General features: G+C 36.5%; 1 long non-coding RNA gene across 1 annotated transcript; it reads right to left on the reverse strand.

The window, feature by feature from the left end:
• Positions 1-4725: 4725 nt before the first annotated feature.
• Positions 4726-20536, reverse strand: LOC145490419 (uncharacterized). The gene is made up of 5 exons (XR_014049698.1): positions 20496-20536; positions 20061-20141; positions 16922-16990; positions 10046-10114; positions 4726-5313 (listed from the first exon to the last, which is right to left on the reverse strand). It is a non-coding gene; the product is annotated as an uncharacterized LOC145490419 (long non-coding RNA).
• Between the last annotated feature and the right edge of the window lie 560 nt (positions 20537-21096).

Genomic DNA, 21096 nt, shown 5'->3' on the forward strand with positions numbered 1-21096 from the left:
TTTCTACCATAATGACATGAAAACGAAATTCTGGGCGATGAAGGTTTACGCGGGCAAAAAGCAAAAGCTCGCGATAGCCATCGTAAACGGATGTGTCGGCGTTAGCAGAAATAGCGGACGTGACTTAACAGATTGGTTGAATGCAAAGCAACCGCTGACCATGGTGCCAGCTTCTCGTGAATAGCGAACAAACCTAATTAACGCACTCAAATCAGAATTTTCTTTCTCCATTAGGTGCTGTTTTTCCTTGAGCTCTTCGATTTCCTTTATTCCAGCTAAAGCGAGGTCCAGTTTACTGTTTATTTCCGCAAGTTTCGCCGCCATCTTGTTTTGCGGATTCGATTCTTCTGACTTTGAAGGTTCATTATCTGTTTGAGAGCCTCTCCTCGTTCTTCTTCTTTTACGAGTATCTTGACTTGTTTCCGCGTCGTTTCTCTCTTTATCTGGCATTGTGTCTAAACGTATAGAGCCGTCTTTCTGCGCCATTTGATGTAGCGGTCACAGAGGTCAAAAATAACCTCCGTAAACCTCGACAGCTCTTCCCAATTCCCCCCCCCCCCCCCCACTCCCATTATTTTAATTTGCGCATGCGTACTTGTCTTTTTTTGTTTTGTTTTTTGTTTTTTGTTTTGTTTTGTTTTGTTTTTTTTGCGATGGTCCGTTCGAATGTTTTTTCTTGCCCTTTCCCTTTCCTTCTTCTCGGCCCTTTTATTCACGCTACCTTTTGCTCTTCATATCCTTTATGACTGCCACCATTTCTGCACCAAGAACTGATCACTTTTTTTTTCAATTTGCTCCGTCAAGCAGCTCAAGTGTTATAGTTTAGAGATTAGCGAAATTAAAACAGTGAAGTTTGTAAAATCTCTGAGAGCATGTTTTCAAATCAGAGAGACTTTACAACCCCTATTGAAGATATCTCGCCAAAGCAACTTGACAATTTTGAAAACGCGACGGCATCTTCTACAACAAAGACTTGCTTTTAAACCTTACATGTATGTTTTCATGGAACCATTACCAACTTATATAAGCGATTATGTCATTATGTCGTTATGTCGTTAGTGTGAACCAGGCTTTAGTAAGCGTATTTTGTTAATTTGTTTTAGAAAAATCTTATCCAATGTCTTATTATAAGGAATTCATTGGGCGGCATTGTCATTACAGCTTGTCTCTAAACCATAATAGTATAAGGTTGATCCCAGTGTTAATCGTGTGTTACAGGAAAATAATAAAGCCTTTTGCTATAGCAGTTCTCATCAGTCTTCTCAAAATAATTTGATTTGGACAAGAACTGCGCTCCCGCCGGGGTCAGGTTTAACAAAGGATCCATAGCTTAACCCTATGACGGCGGATCCACGATTTGAACAACGGGGTCAGATGTATAGCTAGACGTTGTTTAAAACTAGTCATGTTTTTTACAATTACTGCTTGTGGTTGAAGCTGCAAGAAAGGAAAAAACAAAACAAAACAAAAAAAGAACAACAACAACAACGAAAACGAAAACGAAAATATTTATTCATTGGACATTGCTGAAGTGAATTATTTTTGTCGTGGTCATTGTCAAAATCAATAATCCGATTGCCGGATTCCGGATTCCGGATTCCGGATTCCGGTTCAGTATCTCCGTTTTCGGATTCTATATTTTAGGATTGCCAGAAATAAACAAAAGTTATTTTTTTCACAAGCATCTGAGCGGGCCGGATTCCTAAGTCCTCGAATTTGATTGGCTAATCATACGCACGTGACCGGTCCAGCTTTTTACGCAGCCTAAATTTCGCTCCTAAAAATTGGCGGTAATCGTCAATCTTTTGCCGTTTTTACACGTCCATGGACGATTAGTCAACGCAAGTTTATCTCTGTTCACTTTAAAATGGCAAGGAAAGTCACTGTAAGTAAATTCAATTGAGTGTTTTGAAGTTGTGAGAGTTTGCTTGGTTGTTTGTAGCTTGGTGCTGTAACGGCGCGTAATCCTGTGTTTTTCTCGCCATAAAATTTGAGTCAATTTCAGTCGAGTTTACCTCTCTGATCGTTGCTGTATTTAGAAGAATTTCTGTGGAATACACTTAAGGAATTTCCTCGCTTTCTGCTATTCAATTTACGGTAGAAAAGTCTGATTTCAAGTGATTTTAAAAGCAACGACTGACATAAATTGTTTTTGTAGTAAATAAAACTTCAAACTTCGCACGAAATTTCAAAAACAGCAAAAACAGTTTTTGAGAACTTAACTGGTGAAATAAATGCAACTAACTCAAAGTAGTTCGAAAAAAATCTGTTTTTTAATGCATCTTTCTTTGTCTACTATCTGAGTTACTCGCTCGTTGACGAGAATTTTTACAAATCGTTAGTAGACGGCGCGTAAGCCGATTCAATACAAGAGTTGCGTAAACAAACCCATTTGTAATCTGTAAAACCAGACTGCCTGCCAATCTTCACATTACGTATACATAACAACTACAGTGATTTCAGAAAAGCCAGCTTAGTACTTTTGTTGACCCTCGTGAACATCCGATGCCCTTGACACAAAAATTGCCGTTCTCAGCTCAGTTGTATTAGCCTTTTGGCGCTCTCAAAATTTGATTTGATATAGTTTCAGTAGCTCATTTTTTATTTAAGTATATTTCAAGAAGTAAATTCCCCCTTTCCTGCGTTATATTTCGATAACACTAGTCAACATCTAAACCAAAGGAAGATTTGCGAATTTCAATTTTGCCAGTTCATCAACCAGAATACCGTAACAGGAAATGACGCTTACTTTTTAAAATAAATATTGCTCATTCGGTGGATCATACTTTTAATCAGTGTCACGTCATGTATCAGGTTGTTTTCCGCCCTCAATTCAATTGAGCCATTCTATCGTCTCGCCGAAATGGATAAAAGAAGCCGAAATGTAAAATCTCTAGAAAATATTATGTTCGTAGCCAAATTGTTCATGTAAACGTTTCAATTGGTAAGCAATCTGTCAGAGAATGGGGAATGAATATCGTTTTATATTTACCGGGTTTCAGGCATAGGAAAACATGAACTCTCCCTTCCGGTTGGGTCAGAAACCGCGGGGGCTTAGGACCTGGGACTAGTCTGGCTGTGACGGCAAAACAAGAGCGTAGGTCTAAAAACTTCTGTAAATATTTACAGCTTTGAACTAGAATTGAAATTACGCTTGATGCTTTATTCCTGATGTATTTACCTCAGTTTTTCGTCTCAATTTGTCTGGTTCGAAAAAATATGTCAACGTACAATCTTGTTTCGATCGACATGACGGCCTGACTATTCAATTGGATGCCCATAACACCACAACAAAGGTAATCACGTTGCTCAATCACAAAGCACGTGGGATCAAAAACCCGGGGCAAATAATACAGCTAACGCGATGTGCGGGAAAAACAATTAAGTGCAAGTGACTGCCAATTGGTTTTGGTTTTACTTCTGATTGGATGACAAAGTGGTGCAAGTTTTTTTAAGTCAATCGCTTAGCGCAACTGTGCAAAACCAACTACTCTTCTACACTCACTTGAAAACGGCTGTATGATTTTTCTCTTGCAATTTAGAACAAATAAGCGGATTATGTAATTTCTTGTATTTTCACCTGGCTAACATAGATTTCTAGCTTTTTCCATGATTTATACTTCGATGGATCAATACTAACCCCCCTGCAACATAATCCTACATTAATGGTATCACACAAATGTCCAATTATTAGTCAATAAAATACAATACATTACATTTTTTATTGTCAACTCCGCTTTTCAGAGACAATAATAATAATAATAAAGACAATTAAAAAAGTACTCACAGATTATCGATAAACAATTATTGAAAAACTATTTACGTGTAAAATTTATGACATTATAAATGATAAAAGATTCATTTCATTTAAAATGGAGTTTGCATTCCACAAAGTTGCAGTTCTGTAATAAAAAGATCTCTGGCCCGACTTGGTTTTAAAAAGCGGTTTATTAAGCTAGGTAGATGATCTGGTCGCCCGACCGCTAATGTTCCCCTGCAGATAAAATTTAAACTGAGGTAGTTTGGTACTTGACCTGTCATAGATTTAAAGGCCAAGATGGCGTCTCTTAGATACAGGTGGGACTTTACTGGTGTCCATCTCAGGTTTTTCAGAGCCGGCGTTACGTGATCAAACTTCCTTGTCCCGGAAACTAAGCGAGCAGCGAAATTCTGTACTGCTTGTAGTTTGCGTGTATTGCTAGCAGAAGTATTGGACCAGACGGACGAACAATAATACAACTTGCTAAACACGAGGGAATTAATTATTGTAACAAGTATTTGTTTCCTAAATACATGTTTACCTCGACTTATTTGCCCTAAGGCAGACATACAAGATGATACTGTTTTAGTTGTGAGGTCGTTGAATGAGCGTTTACCATCAAACACCACACCCAGGTCCTTAACATAGTCGACGGGTAAAAGTTCCTTCCCCAGAAGGGTAAGACGAAAATCCTGAAGTCTCAATATCATTTGCCGGTTTCCATATACAATCAGTTTAGTTTTGTCCGGATTCAGGAGTAGCCTATCTATAAAACCCTTCTCCTAGTCCTCTTTTTTGTATAAAAATTTACCATAGTAAGAGTTTAACCAGCTGAAAACACCTATAATTTTAGCTCCAAGTGCTGGATAAACGAGCTTGGTGGTCACCACCTTTTATTGTCGAATTGTGATAAGCATGGTAAAATGCAACGTTTTGCTAAGTTTTAATAAATTCTAAGGAGGGTTTCAGAGCCAACTTAAATTGTCAACTTAATATTTCTACTGTTGCTTGGTAACATGTTAAGCCAGAAAGATACCCACTAAAGGTGCACTAATGACAGGGCATTTGCGTGATAGCAATATTGTAGAATCCCCGGATAAACAGTGTTAGTATTGATCCCTAAAAGTATGGCTGTCGGAAAATTGCTTGAAAAACTGCCTGGTCCTCCTCATCCAGACCCGGTCATAAAAAAACTATTTTAATATTTAAATATCCCATCTTTGTTGCAACGAGAAAATTGTCAACTCGAACAATAGCAATCATAAACATCCATTCGGTGAGTGGCTGCAACCATTTAAAATTTAAATTGCAAATTATTCACGCAGTGAAACATACCGACAGGTACAGACAACTGATTGATATAAACTGTTACCCTTACAGTAAAGAAAATAAGGGCAAGAAACAGTTTTATTGATCATTCTTGCAATAGACAATGACTAGTATAACTGTATCTTGGGCTGTTGGCACTCTCTAGCTATGTGATTGATAGAGGCTTGTTTCCAATATAAATTTGTCCTTCAGAAGGTCAAGAATGTCCCACCACTGGAAGAAATCTAGAAGGAAAGAGGAACAAATAATAATATTACTCAAGCTATCAATATCATCAACCACAAAGCCACCATGCATGGAGGTGGTATTGCCATTAACTCTGTACTCAGTTGATGTTACTTCCTTTAGGAGGTTTCTTTCGGGAAGTGTTGTTCCAGAAAATATCCATACAAGTATCCCTACTGCAAAAAATATTTGAACCCCATCAGAAACTAGATCACCTTTCTTTGAGTGGGTATGGATATTTCTTAGCAGCATACAGAAGAAAAGGGGAAGGGTCAACGATTACTGCCGGTAAAGCAGGGCTGCAGCAAACTGGACAGGTCAAATAGCGCCGCCTATGAAGATAAAGTACTTGAACTTAGAGCTTAGCATCATTATATGGCTATCGTCGTGAGCCGGCAAGATGAATCAAATCCTGCGCTGTGATTGGCCACCCGAACGGGCAAGATGGAGCTACCTTGCCCGCTCGGAACTACCCACCGTGTCCCGCAAGAAAAAATTTCCCTGAAAGCCATATAATAAATCCTTTATTGACCAAGCTTGTTCAGTCAAGATGGCTGGATATTGGCCTCGTTCTTGTTTTGCGAGTTTATGGACCTCGACTCCGTCTCGATCCATAAACACGCAAAAGAGAACTTGGCCAATATCCAGCCATCTTAGTCAATAACCCATACGTACTTAGTACGCACTTAGCAGCCCAAATCCACGTACACTTAAAAAGGGTGTTTACTCACGCGGTGAAGTCATAGACAACCTTTGGATTAGGTTTTTGTTGATATCAAAAATAATCAAGGGTTGGGTGTTATCAGGCTAAACCGAAGGCAATTTATTATATAAAGAACTTAGAACATAACTGAAACTTCTGTGAAAAGCAAGTGACACTAATTTATTCAACACTGGAGATATTAATTCTTAAACTTTTGTCTTTTCCTACTGCATGAAAAAATGGCTTTGCCAAAATTTTTCTCAAAGTCCCTCCCATGGAGCCAATATTTCTATGCAACAGTCATTGACCATCGTTGTCTTCGCAGCTGTGCAGTTTATAAGGTGCTAAACGTATCAAGCATTTATACAAAATAGTGCAAGTTCATAATGCAACAATATCTGCGTAATCCTGATTATACGTCTCGCTTGAATTGATGGGGGAATACAAAGAGCTCTCACGTAAGGCGCGAGCGCGAATTTTGACTTTGCAATGGGTTTTTGCGCAATTGTTTTGTGTCCTTTACTTTTGACTATGACTGATGCTAAACTTATCAAGATATTAGCAATGAAAAACAGTATATAAAAGAGAATGATTTGAACTTGGCAGTTACAAATAAATCGAGGCTGGTGAATTGTACCTTTCAACCTTTCAATCCGCAACTACGAGTAAAAACTATGGAGTTTGCCCAAAGCACCCCCGAAAGTGGCCGAGCAAATGGTAGCACATTGAGAAAACTTCTACAGTGAAGACTTAAGCCAGGCCAGTGACATAGTTATTGGTGCTCATAATAGCAACAACCTACAGTTATAGAATTTTAAAGTATATACAATAGCGACACTTTTGCTTTTATTTCTACGTGTAATAATAATAAATGTTTTTTCTTTGGATTTTCTGAATAGCGAGCAGATACCAGAAATGACCTAGAGGAAACTAAAATCTGGTATGGTAAAATTTGCATGAAAATTACAGGGGGGAACAAAATTCAACAGCCTGTCGGATCACTATTTATTGCCAGTGAAATTAGAAGTAGGTTTGTGTACTATTGGTTGTAGCGGAGATAAGATTTAATACAAATTTAAAGGACACTGGAATTGTATTAAAGTTCAGCTGAAGTTAATTGTTGGAAAGTTATTACAAGTTAGCTCAATATTTCATTCAACAAGCAAAAACTTTCTTACATTTTTATCCATGTCAATATAGAAAATGGTACATATGCTACTTACTTTGACAACAGTAAAATGCTCTTGTCATTTGCATACTTTTGCTTGGCCTTTAGCTAAATTATCAGCAAATCGACCACAATTCTTAACCATGGCACCAGAAAGAATACAAAAAGCCGCTGTGACTAAACTTCAACTTCTATCATTCTGTTTACCTTTCCCTCTTCTCGTTGCTGAACAACAGTGAAAATTTAATTTTTAGGGTTGCAACGTCGACAAGGGGAAGAAAATTAATTCAATTCAGATTAATTTTAGATGGCTTCAAAAATAACATAAATGTTCTGATAGGCAGTCAGGTACACGTAAATACAACAGTTTTTTTCAAACTATTTGTAACTAACCGATAACAGTACTCGCTATTTGGCATTGTACAAAAGCATTAATTTGCCAGCCAGTTTTTGGCTTTTGGTGACAATTAAAAGTATATATATTTTGCGATGATGGTGAAGGCTTAGTTGCAAAATCATCAAACAGGTTGTATTGGTACTTAACTATGAACAATTTTTTTTTTGGTAAAGTACCAAAATATCTGTAATCTAAAATTACTTTACAATTTTTGCATTCTTCTGTAATTAGTATCCGAGCTTTGCAGGGTCTCATGGATACCACCATAGTTGAATGAAGCCAACTTATTTGAGTGATGAAAGAAAGTTCACTTTTAAATCAAAGTCACTGGAAGCTGAAGACCACTGTGGAGGAGTCAGTACATTTTCAGCAAGTAAAGGTTTCGCTCGACTCGCCTTTGTCTTCAGGGCTGTTTATCATTTGCTTTGGTTAGTCGTCAAACTCGAAATCTATAGGGTTAAATCTCACGACGTTTGTAACCGTCTTTCCCGGTCAAGCAAATTGTTTTTTTTTTTCTTTACATGGATAAGTTGTTACCACTTTGCTGGGCCAATGGCGACTACACTCTCGACATTCCGAGTAGCAAGTAACGATTTTTATCGTCTCTGTTTTACCAAAACGTCCACGTCCTTTTGGGAAAATTCCAACGTTAAAAGGGAATGTGTAGTAGTAGATGTAGCGGCGGTCTTGTTTCTCACTTGCCTTTAAACCTGATAGAAGCAGGTCAATAACAACATTGAATAGCCTATCACGCGGCATGGTTTTTTCACAAAACATCGACCATCTCCCTCGTTTTCTTTCAGGGTAATGCTTTCTGACGATGTGTCTTCGCGCCTTTGTAGGTACCTTCACTTTCCTTAGGGCCAATACACAAGAGAAACATTGTAAACGCAATGGCCTCATTGTGTAGTGATGATGTTATAGCTTCAGTTATCTTACTTATCAAAAGCGGTGAGGCTTTTGCTTCCTGGGCAGCGGCTACCCTCTCCACGGATGTTCAAAGACCTTTATTGAACTAGAACGCATGCACAATCAAACGAGAACCACCTTTCACTTTCTGTTCAACAAAGTATAGTCTGTGATTCCCTAGTTGTATGATCTTTTTGAGGCCTCTCACTCCGTCTAGACGCTTGAATGTTTAACTAATGAGTTATCTTATGTCATCACATCGAAAACGTAAGTTATAAGCAGCAAAAATATGAGTGTTAATTAAATCGTTGTCTCGTGCAATTTGGAGGAAATACATACATGGTGATTTAAATTGCGTCCAAGACAGCAACGAGGATAAAGGTACACCCTTTTATATTTCTTACATTTTCTCTTTAGTTTTAAGCTTGGTTTAAAATTCAAGTTCGTTTGCAAGGTAAGTGTCTCTGGTGTGTTACGTCACAAATTATGCTGCAATTTACTTTTTGACGGTTTCTGATTACAATCTCTTTGTGAGCTTGTTGGTTTGATGGTGTTGTCCCATAAAGCCAGTATTTATCCTAATTTGGAAAAAGGGTCGTGAATTTAAGTTATTAAATGCGTTACTCTGTAGTTGTCTCTACATTTGTTTGATGAATCGGCAAACACAACAATAACGACGTTGTGATACAACCCTAAAAGTATTTTCTTAAAGAAATGAAGTAAAGGAACTATAGGATTCTTCTCAAAAAACGTAGCTATACTAAAGCTCATGTGTTGGCAATTCTCCCTTCGTCTCACGGAGTTTCTGCTTAATAACTGCCTTTGTAATGAGACTGTTTTAACCGAAGAGAGTTTCATTCCACTGAATCTGTCGTCCAAGTTTTTGATCTCAAAATATTTACAATTTTCGTTAAGTGGGTCCGCTTTGATTAAGACTGTCCTTAAAAACTTTTACCATTCCCTTCTTCAAACCGGTTTTTGATTAAAAAAAAAAAAAAAAAAAAAAAAAAAAACACTTGGAAAAATTGAAAGCCATCGTTATGCTGAGAGCATAAACATGAAGAAGTCATAAAAATTAATTGGTCTTATTTTGCAACGCAAAATTTTAACTCATGTTTTTCAAAAGGAGCCTTTAATTGAGTGAGTATTGAGAACACCGTTGGTGGATGTTAGGACAAAACGAATTTATCGGTGTTGAGAACAATAATGTTGTAAGAATCTTCTAAAATTCGCAGCTGAAAATAAAAAAAAATAAACTAAAACAATACTACTTGTTTCCTTCTTAAAATGCTTGCTTTAAATGAAAAAATATCGTTCGCAACGATCCAGGTCGATGCACGAGACAGGTTTGTAAAACGTGTTAAAATAGTTATATTGAGAGAATAATTTAAAGTTGCAAAAGTTGTAACATTTATTATAACTTGAACCGAACTAACTTTCTAGGGAAAATTAATTGTAATTACAAATTACAAAAATAAACTGTGCTCGCGCTATATCTTGAGTTCACTCAAACAAATTTGTTCTCTTTCCCCCGTCAGCAATTCTTAGACATACCTCTTATGTCCTCTTCCGAGTTTAGGAATGCAGCCGTAGTAGGTGATGGACTTACGCTTCAACGTGAACCTGTAAATAAAAGTTTGTAAAACGTGTTAAAATAGTTATATTGAGAGAATAATTTAAAGTTGTAAAATTTGTAATATTTATTATAACTTGAACTAGACTAACTTTGCAGGGGAAAATTAGTTGTAATTTTTGAAATTGGACTCTCTTTTTGAATTGTACTCTCTTCTTTAGTTTTTAAAACATAAAAATGCTAAATCCGACCAAAGTGTTTTGGTCTTTCTGTGTTTTGTTCTTGTCTCCATAGTTTTAATTATCGCCATAGTTAATTAGGTTTATTTCGTTGGTTGTGAACCTTAAACTATTGGTTTCATTGGCTGTTAAAACAAAAACAAATGTTTATTAGCATGTATTTAAAGTGGTTGCGTAATAATCATACATTCATTATCTCCTTTATTAATGCATGCTTATTGAGCCTTAAATAGCAATACATGTAGGACTTTCTTTTATTTCTTTTCTGGTAATACTCGCTAGCGTTTAGATCTTCTGCATATTAGAGTTTCCCTAGGGCGCTTCACCATAACACTGTACCACAGACACCTTTAAGTTCTATAGCTAAGCCTTGTTTTTTTCCAAGAATAAAGCTCACGTAGAAAATCACCAGCACCCGATTGGTCAGAACTGTGCTATAATTAACATTATAGCCAATAACAAAAGCTGTTGTGGCGAGCTTTCAGAGTCACTAGCGAAGAGAGCGGAAAAACAAAATGTTTGGTGGGAAACTTTTACGGACAATTACACCAATTTTCTTTATATTCTCCTATATTTTGGTAGATCACTTCAAAAATGCGTCTGGTGAGGAAGAAGTGGGGCCTGTTTGTTTAACAGCTATTACTGGCTGGCATATTTGAAATAACAGCTGGTGACGCTACTCCGATTATCGTAGTTTCATATTTCTTTCCAGTCTAACAAAAGCTAGCATTTGGACGAGCAAAATATTAATAGTCAATACGGCATAAACGACATACCCCAGTTTACAATCGCTCCAGAAAACGAAACATGTAATTAAAATGCTTTTGTTTTCCTCGCCAGACACTATATTTTGAGCATCATATTAAGCAATTATGGCCCAAATTTGTGACTTTTCTTAAGGTTTACTTCAAGTGAAATGACGTTTTCATGGCAACTCAGGTCAAATCTAAATACTGGTAAATGTCAAATAGTTATATACCTTCCATCCTTGATAAAAAAAGAAACCCTGTTGCCGATCCTTACAGCTATCGCTAAAATTGTAATGAATTGTTCGCTACTGTCAGTAAGGCTACTGAGAAGGGAATCCCCATCAAAAGCGCTTGTTCAACATAAGGGTAACTACCAAGGATCAATCTTTTTTATCCCCTGTCACTTAATTACATGAAATTTGGTCATTGATCAATAATATGAATTCTAAGTGTTTCCTACAGTGCATCAGTTACCATATTGAAATCTATAATAGACCATGCAAATGGCCACTTGCAGTTTTAGTTAATGATTCCTTTACAAGTGATAATTATTCTGATGAATGAAATATAAATTAGCAAGGATAGATCTTTAAGAGAGACTAAAGATTTGACAAAGACAATTATAGGCCAATTTCTGCCCTTTCTAACATAAGCAAAATATTTGGATCATCGCCTCTATAGCTATCTGGAAGAATTTAAGATACTTTTTCCATTGAAGTTTGGTTTCAGAGAATAATGCTCGAAAACCCTATCACTTATCTCTATCACTGAATCAATTGGTCAATCTATTGATAATAGTGAATTTGATAATTTGAGGCAATGTGCTTGAATGGTGGAAATGTTATCTATACCATAGAGAGGAATTTGTAAGTGTTAATGGTGATAACTCAACTTCCTCCCAGTGACTTGTAGTGTACGTTCCTCAAGGATCCATTCTAGGACCTCCCTCATTCTTTTTTTACCTAACTGATTCTCCTAACACCTCTAGCTTCCTAATATTTTATTTATTTGTCGACGATACTAACTTTTAGTTTTCAAGTTAAAACCTTAGTCACTTTGGGGAAAAATGTAATCCTTATCAGGAACTCTGATCAATTGCCTAATTGAGGTGTGCCACTTAGCACTTAAGATATCTGGAACAAACCTTATTGGTTTTCATTTCAAGAAAATAAAACCCAATCAGTCACTTGATATTAAAACAGACGACGAATGTATCATACAAGTTGACTCTGCAAAGTATTTAGGTGTGACATTTGACGTCAATTTATGGGGGAAGATCATATCAAGGAACGTTGTCTTAGACTTTCAAAAACTGTGGATGTCTTGTCTTAAGTGAACATCTTGTCAATAGAACCATTCTACTTATACCTCATTACCCTCTTATTTATCCTTTCCTCACTTATAGTCAATCCACGTCTGGGGTTTAATTTTTTGTTCAGTTCTAACACCATTACCGGTTATACATAAAAAAGAAATTAAACTTTATTTCTTTTCCTGATGCGAGATCTTATTGTTAACCTGTATTCAAATCTCTCGACCTACTTAACCTTAAATGATATTGTTAGTCACAGGTACCTTCCTCTGTTTATCAATTATCATCTGGACTGCTACTTCTATGTTTTAATGACTATTTTCATTTTACCTCTTAAGTTCATCCCTGTCCTACACGACAAACTCTGTGAATAAAACCCAATTTGGACTACGCTCCCTAAAAGTTACTGCATGGTTCTCGTCTTTAAAATTCCTTGCCAACGAATTTTACGAAGTCAGATTCATTTTCAGTCTTTCGTCAAACGCTTAAGAACTCTATGCTTGACAATTACACATATTAATTATAGCCAAGCACATAAAGAGATACTTTTTATCTTGAAGAGATTTGTTTTACGCTGTGTGCTTCATCCACTAGATTAGCTTTGCTATCGAGATGATCCTTAGTTTCATGTCATTAATACCTACTATTATTTCTTTTTTTAAATGTGCGTTCACTTATTGATGTTGTAGTGTGGCGTATAGTTAGCTGAACTGAGTTAAATAATAATAAAAAAAATATTTCAAAATTGATTTGTTTTGTTCGGAGAAGTGGTTAGACTGCAGGAAGTGCTGTAGTTCTGTCATCCACAACAAGCTTAGCAATCAATAATTTATAAATCAGTCACTTGAAGCTGCAGACCATTGTGGAGAAGTCAACAATTCGCAAGTTAACATTGAGCAGGAATTTTCAGCAAGTAAGCAAGTAAAGTAAAACTTTTATTTCAGTGTCTATGTGTTTAGCCTAGATAGCCTAATTGAGGACACTAGTAAAATAGCAACATTAATAGACATACGCTACTTATAAAATTTGAATATTTACAGGAAAATGATAAAAACTAATGAGTATGAGAGATGCTATGTTAGCTTATGGACAAGGTAAAATTGTAAAAATTAAAATAATTCTATTGGCTACAAAGATTACAGCAATTACTGTTGTTAGTTAAAATGTCGTCAAGGTTCAGTTTTCTATTTTTTTTGTGTAAAAAAAGGTAAACTAGGCGAATCTCTTTGATTTTCGGTACGTTTTGACCATAAGAATGGCCCGGAATATCTAACAGAGTGTTTGCCATAGCGTATAGTTCTAAAACGTGGTAATACGAAGTCACTCTTCTGCAGCGAGTGTGTAGAGCCTTTGCGGACAAATACATCGGAAACGAAATCAGGGACGTACAAGACCATGTTTGACTTTGTACATAACTGCTGCATAAGCAAAAGTTCCATTCGACTCGTTTTTGTCTTTATGGCTGTTAATCGTTCTCTTTGGTCAGCTTGATAACTTTCCAGCCTACAGAAACAGAACTCACCACATTTTTAGTAGTATTTCGTACTCAGATGAATGGTTTCATACATGGATAAATGGTAACAACTGTGCTTGGCCAATGTCGATTGCATTTTGGACATACAGTGTAGTTGCAGACGATTTTTATCGTGTTAGTTTCACAGAAGCCTCCTTGTCGGTTAGTGAAGACTCCAACTGGAAAATGAAATGAATAGTGGTAAATGTACCGAAGGCCTCTTTTCCTGCTAGCTTGCAAACCTGATCGAAGCTTGATGGTGACTGTATTAAAGAGACTCTGTGGTGATATAGCATTCTCAAAAAACAGCGATCGCTCCGGATCAATTTCTTCATGAAGTGTAAAAGGATAATGCCTTTCGATGACATGCTCCCGTGCCTGGTTAGGTATTTGTACTTGATTTAAGGTGGCTTCACAAGAGGAACATTGTGCATGTGAAGGTTTCATTTTTATCGGTGCTTGGGCGGCGACATGCTTTATAACTGCGCATGCCTTTAAGACACTCAGTCGACCGGCATGCAATGCGCGCGACAGCCGAGTTTTCGTGGGCTACGAACTCTGCAATTTGTTGGTGTCGATCGTTTCGCTCTTCAATCCTTTATAACCTAAAGCATCCATCTAGGTTATTCGTTATTTCTTGCCTTTAGCGACAAGGTTCATTACCCCCCTTTAACAGCGAGGAGAACATTTGGCAGTAAATTGTGTGTTTGTTACATATTTAAGAAGTTAAACCACGACCGGTAATATGTTTATTTGCGAAGAACCTCGGTGGAAGGTTTGGACCATGGAGGCTCTTCAACAGAATTGTCTGAGAAAATCTGTCCAGGATCAGTGAAAAATAGTTAAGAAGTACTCAGATACATAAAATTTAAAATACTCCTGTCTACTGCGGTAAGAGACAGTGAATTGATTTTATTTTCTTTCGCATTACTAACCTTGGGAAAAAACTGTCGCATCGCTTGTTGATTCATTCAATTATATTAGTAAAACTAAGTGCTTTCTCTGCTGCGTTTTATTCCTTGAGAAGAAAGCCTTTCTTGCAGAAAGGGCAAACTGAAAGCGCTTTGGTAGCCGTCGTGACCGGTTATAGATAACAATTTTGTAGCGAATCTAAAACGTGGTATAAAATCGCCAGCGAAAAATGAAATAGTATTCATTACATTACTTCTATTCTACATCATGACTAAGACAGTATTCTAAGCAAAGAAAAAAGTACTTCATATATGTATGGTTGTGAAGGGAACTAAAAAAAGGTAATTTATTTTATGGAGTTGTTTCAATTCTCCGCGTGGCGCCGACGGCGGCAGGAATTTTGTAGCCGACATTTGTCACCTCGCAACACGAGATCAGAATTTCAAAACGCAATAGTTCTAGGCCAAAAAACGTTTAAAGGAGACTTATTATACCTGATTTTACCAGTAAATTCAATCTGAAGACGCCAGATTCCCCAAATCTTTTCGATTTTTCTGGCGCTTTCTTCAGCGACAGAATCAAAACAAAACAAAGCGAAACAAGAAATTCAAAACGAAACAAAACAAACGCCCGCAAAGCATCCCGGTCGACAGAGAGTCTTTAATAGACGGTGTTCCCTGACAGGGATCGCTGTTGCCGTCTTATAACTCTGTCTCTGCCTGATCGATTGATTAACAGGCTGTTTCATTCGTTTATTCATTCGTCTATTCATATATATCATGTTGATGTGTCTTTTAATTCCAATTCACTCCTTGGTAATCTACAATATAGGTCAAAAGCTCACCGACATTTTTTGATTTGCTATTTAAGAAATGATATAGTCGGTGATTCCCTAGTTGTGTGATCATTTGAATTAAATCTTATTGCTAACTCTTCGCGCTCTTCTTTGCTTGAATGCATAGAAATGAGTTTTTATGTCATCGTATTGTAAAAGACAAAAATGAAAGGAAATCATGAAAAGCAAAAAGGTAAAAGACAGGTTTTAGTTAAATAATTATTTCGTGAAATTTGGAGAAAATGTACACAATGTAATTTAATTTGCGTCTCAAACAGCAACGAGGATAAAGGTAAACCCTTTTATATTTCTTAAACGTAAATATACTAAAGCTTGTGCTCTGGCAAATCTCCGTTTGCTTCACAGATTTCCTGCTAAATAGCTACCATTGTTATGCAATCGCTTAAATCGAAGAGAATTTCATCTCACTGAATTTGTCAATCAAGCGATTTTTCTACTTCAAAATATTAATAATCTGCTCTAAGGGGGAACTCTTTGATTAAGACTGTTCTTAAAACTTTGCACCATTCTCTTGTTAAAACCTATGTTTTAATTCTAAAAGAAACACTTGAAACAATTCAAAGCCATGGTCGTGACTGTATAAACAAGAAGAAATCACGTGAAATTAATGAAAAATGTTTCCTCAGTCGATTCAGATTGATGCATGAGACGAATTATTTTAAAATCTTATGGGCATTACCATACTGACAATTCTAAAACTGCTTAGGCTAAGTAAAAAGCTGTTTCTCATGAGTGAAGAACAATTACATTCAACCTCTCTAAAATATAAATTTACAAGTATAAACCAGCAGATCGAATTTCACATGATGATTTCGATTAGATGGGATTGCCAAGAAACCGATCTATATTCTCTCTTTCTAGTATTCTTTTCTTGAGAAAAAAAAAAAAAACTTCAAGCGCAATGACCGTGTTGGAAATATTGCAGGTGCGAGTCCCTACTGATTGTTTTAATTTGGGACGATGGACGTACTAAAGCATATATTTCCATCATGGCCTGAAGCAACTCAAAAATAATGTGCGTCAAATTTCGACTAGAGTCATCAATCCCTCAAATTTCTGTTCACTCCGCCGCACCGTCATTCTTTCAGCATAGCCTGCGTTGAAAAAACAAATTTCCCTGTAAATGATGTAGCGTCTGCGACGCATCAGAATTGCCCTACATCTGTGTTTCTATCTTGTTCGATTGCAGCGATACATTTTTTAATTACCACTGTTGAAAACTACGTACTCTCTGGAAAATGTTTCCTCTTTCCTGGTTGGCAATGCGTAGACATACCTTTTTATTTCACTTCCAAGTCCGTGAATGCCACTGTAGTAGTTGATGAGTTTACGCTTCAATAGGAATCTGCTCATAAAAAAGTTTGAAAAACACTTTAAAATCACAAAGAAAAAAGCATTGGAAGCTGTAAAAATGCAAATATTTGAAATATATTGAACTGGACTCACTTTCCCGGCAAACATTAGTTAATGTTGTGATATTTGAAACACCTTGAGCGTGAATCTCAATTTCCAAGCAAAAATAAGTTGGTAAAACTTAGAAACCTCATTAAGGGAATGTCAAGAATCCTGCCTACAATGAGATCCACCAGTGTTTTTTTTTTTTCCTGTGCTTTGTGTGTTGTCTGCATAATAAATGAAGTATATTCCGATCTATAGGCCTTTGAGCCCAATACTTCTTTTATTATTGGCTAAATCTAGATCTGTTAAATGTTAAAACAAATAATGTTTTTGGTTGTCAGCATGTATTTGAAAAAACAAAAGTAGTTTTGTGTCACACAGAACATATTTTTTGGCAGGTGCTTTTAATATAACCCGCTGAACGGCCATAAACTCGATCAAAAACATTTCAAAAGGTTTTCTTGACAATACTACATACATTTTTTCCCTTCATACTTGCTCTTTACCAGATTTGCAATTTCGTATTGTGCATCATGCAAAGTCCCCACTAGGGCGCGTAACCATAACACTGTACTGCAGACACAGACACCTTGATCTTCAGTTGTTAAGCCCGTTTGATTCGAAGATTAAGGTATACACGTAGAATGCAACTATTTGATTCTTATAACTACACACAATTTTTTTTTGGGTGACGACTGGACTTGCAACCGAGTAGAGTCTGTACAGAGAGATTTTGCATGTGTCCGTTATGAAGGTTGATGAACCTGATAAGTAAGAATTGTGCTATGTTGCCCTTTGAGGGGAGGGGGATGTTGTAACGGCTTATTAGTAACCCCCTAACGAGGAAAGTGAAAAATGTTATGGTTGGCGGTACCTTGAACAATTGCACAAATTGTTTTCGATAATCTTCAACATTTTTGTTTAAAATGCTTATAGGAATAGTGTAGTTGACCTGGAGTCTGATGAGTTTTCGACAGCTATTGCTGACTGGCATATTTGGCAATAATAAAAGGCAGCGTAATGCAAAATGTTATCGTAGTTTCGTATTACTTTCCACTCTAACGGCTCGAGTAATTAGCAATCAGGGCATAACCCAGTTGCTCTAGAAACGAAAGGAAAGCGTCAGATGTTCTCCAACAAAATGTTTTGTTTTCCACACCAAACATTGTAGTTTTAGCATTATGCTAAACAAGAATGACCCAAATTTGTGACTTTTCCCAAGGTTTACCTCACGTGACTCGAAATCTCTATGGCAACCAAGTTTTTGTGTATTTCCAGTCTCCTTAAGCCAAATTTGGAACCAACTTTCGGTTTACACCAAGTTTTTTGATTCAAAGGACATTTTGTGCTTTTCTTGTACTAGTTTTTTCAAAAGAGTTTTCGAATTAATAAGACTTTTCGCAAAAGACGTAAAGGTGTCGTAAGCTAGTGAAAATAGAGTATTCCTTTCCTACTTGGGATGTTTTGCAGCAAGTTGCGATCAATCGATTTTTATTTGTTGTCTGATCTTCTCAGTAGAATGTGGGCCGAGAAAAAAAAAAAAAAACCTTGGTAAATCCTGATTCGTGTGTCCGCATGATCAGAAGGAATCTAAAAGTGTTTAAAGTACAGCTACATAGGTAAAAACTAGTCCGATTATAACTATCGGAAAAGAGAAAAGATTCTAGGGAAAAATGGTGTTAATTATAATTAGAATGTAGGCGGTCAATTCGATATTATGTTTAGTTTCTGGTGTTCGCGACCAAAATCGTCTCTAATCCATCAATTCAATTTGCTGACACCTTTTTCAAACTCTCCAACAAATGCCGAATTATTACAATTCAACTCGTTTCGCGGAAAAATAAATAGACTCGCTTGTCATAATGAGGGCATTTTTTTCGATGTGAAGCAATATTTTCATCTAATTATCTGAAGAAAAAAAAGATAGACATATCTAAAGTCTGACAAAACGATTTTTCGCGAAACTCTAAAGAGAAATATATTTTACGCATAGACGTTTGCCGTAAATAATATTTCAGAGCAGTTTTAAAGAAGTTTTAACGAAAAATAGATTAGAGAAATTATAGAAATAAATGATCATGATTCGGGTCTCCTGAACGCGCTTGTTATCGATTAATGTATATACGTTATAAAACAGTACCATGCCTTTAATTACATGAATTTTGCTTCAGGCGAAGCTGAGTGATATCCTGAAGGGGTTATCTATCCAGACTAATGGAATATAAAGTAAACAACACAATTTAAGGCAGAATAAATTAAGAACAAAGCATCCGATTCCTGGATAACGCACTTTTGGGTCATTTCCTTTCCACTTTTGTAACATTCTCGTCTGTTAGTATTAAGGCTTTACATTCTTTTTTTTTTTTTTTGCATATCTGGCACTTAATCGAAATAGGTCACTGCTAAATGTTTGTTTCATATATTTTTGCAAGAAGAAAGTCAGAAGGCAAAACAAATAACAGTTTCCGAATGATTTCGGGATGTTTACTTGAAATGTTTGTTCTTTTTAGCTATTAGTCTATATAGACGCTTTTCTGACACTAACTTCGTACCATCTTAGAGAGATCGTGGTAATATTTGATCTTTTCCCTATTTCCCCTAGTAAGTCAATATGAGAAAATTGTTTTGGCCTATTCTACGCGGTCTCTAAAACAATAATGAACGGCTTTGTTATATACATGAATCCTGTAAAACAAAAAGTATGGATTTTCATAATATAACTCTCTTTACTGATATGTCTCGTTTGATCTGTCAATATTTTAACATGGACCTGAAGCTTTTAGGAAAAAATTGATTTTTATTTAAAGTTTCTCCTGTCCCTCAATTCTCAAAAAAATACTTGGACGCAGAGAAAACGCCACTTAATATAGAATTTTGTCCTGAAAACCTCGGAGCAATGTCAAAATATTAATATATCGAACGTGCTCTTTTAAGGCTTACACGCACTAGTAGAACTAGAAATAGAAGTAGTCATTTTATACGTGACCATAACTATCATACACTTTCTTGGACAATACCTTTGAAAAACATTGAGATCTAATCCGAGGATCTGTTCTTTCCCCAAATTGCCGTTACCAACGATCAGATGAAGAAGTGTTCTTTACCACCGGAGCTCTGAATATTTGCCGCCACATAAAAAGGGCTTTAGACATCATTGATATCGAAAAAAAACAGTACTGCGCTTGCAGCTTGCTCTTTAGAACTAAAACTTCTCCACCGAGACTTGGTCATACATCAAGAACAAAACACAAGTAAGTTATTTGAATTGAAGAATTTGCAAAGCTGTGTTTGAGTTCGGTAGAAAAAAGTTTATTGCGGTGTGATCAGTTCCGATTATTGACAATTTATATTTTTTGTTTGGCCCTTGCTAAGCTGCATGACGTCATACTAACGAAACTGTTTACAGAATGCTCGCTTAGTTCAATTGTAGAATGAGAATCAGAAGGCCTTACTTGTGAGGTTTTGACTGTTGACAAGGTGATACCTTTCTCATACCTGATATAATTTGCATAAGTCAGAATGGGAGACTACCCGAGATACTTGAATTCAGCACCTCGTGAGCATGGTTTTGGTAAAAAAAAAATCATAATTTCAAAATTATTAACCGCTTACTTGCCGAACGAGAGGGCCGTAATGTGGAGTATTGGCCCGAGGTCGTGGCGGTAAGTACAAAAACTTTCGATGGCCAATATTTCCCAATCAGGCCCGAGCAAGATGCATGGGTTACTGAGTAGTTTATTAAATGGTAGGAAACAGAAAAATAAAAAAAAATTACTGACCAAGAGAGGACCTATATCAGAATATACATTTTTCAATCAGTCTAGGATTGAGACAATGTCGTGGCTTCGATGTGTTTAAATTTGCAAGGTTACGAAAGTGACTAAATCAGTGATTCCCGCTCCCACAGAGTAAAACAAAGAGGAAAATCTTACTTACAGCAACTTTGATTTCAAAATCTGTCACAATATGTCCTGAAATTTATATTTTCAAAGCAACATCTTTGAAATCGCTTACACACTAGGTGTAATGCCAGGGCAAGGATGACGGATTTCG

Source organism: Orbicella franksi, chromosome 6 (assembly GCF_964199315.1).
Source record: "Orbicella franksi chromosome 6, jaOrbFran1.1, whole genome shotgun sequence".
NCBI classification, from domain to species: Eukaryota; Metazoa; Cnidaria; class Anthozoa; order Scleractinia; family Merulinidae; genus Orbicella; species Orbicella franksi.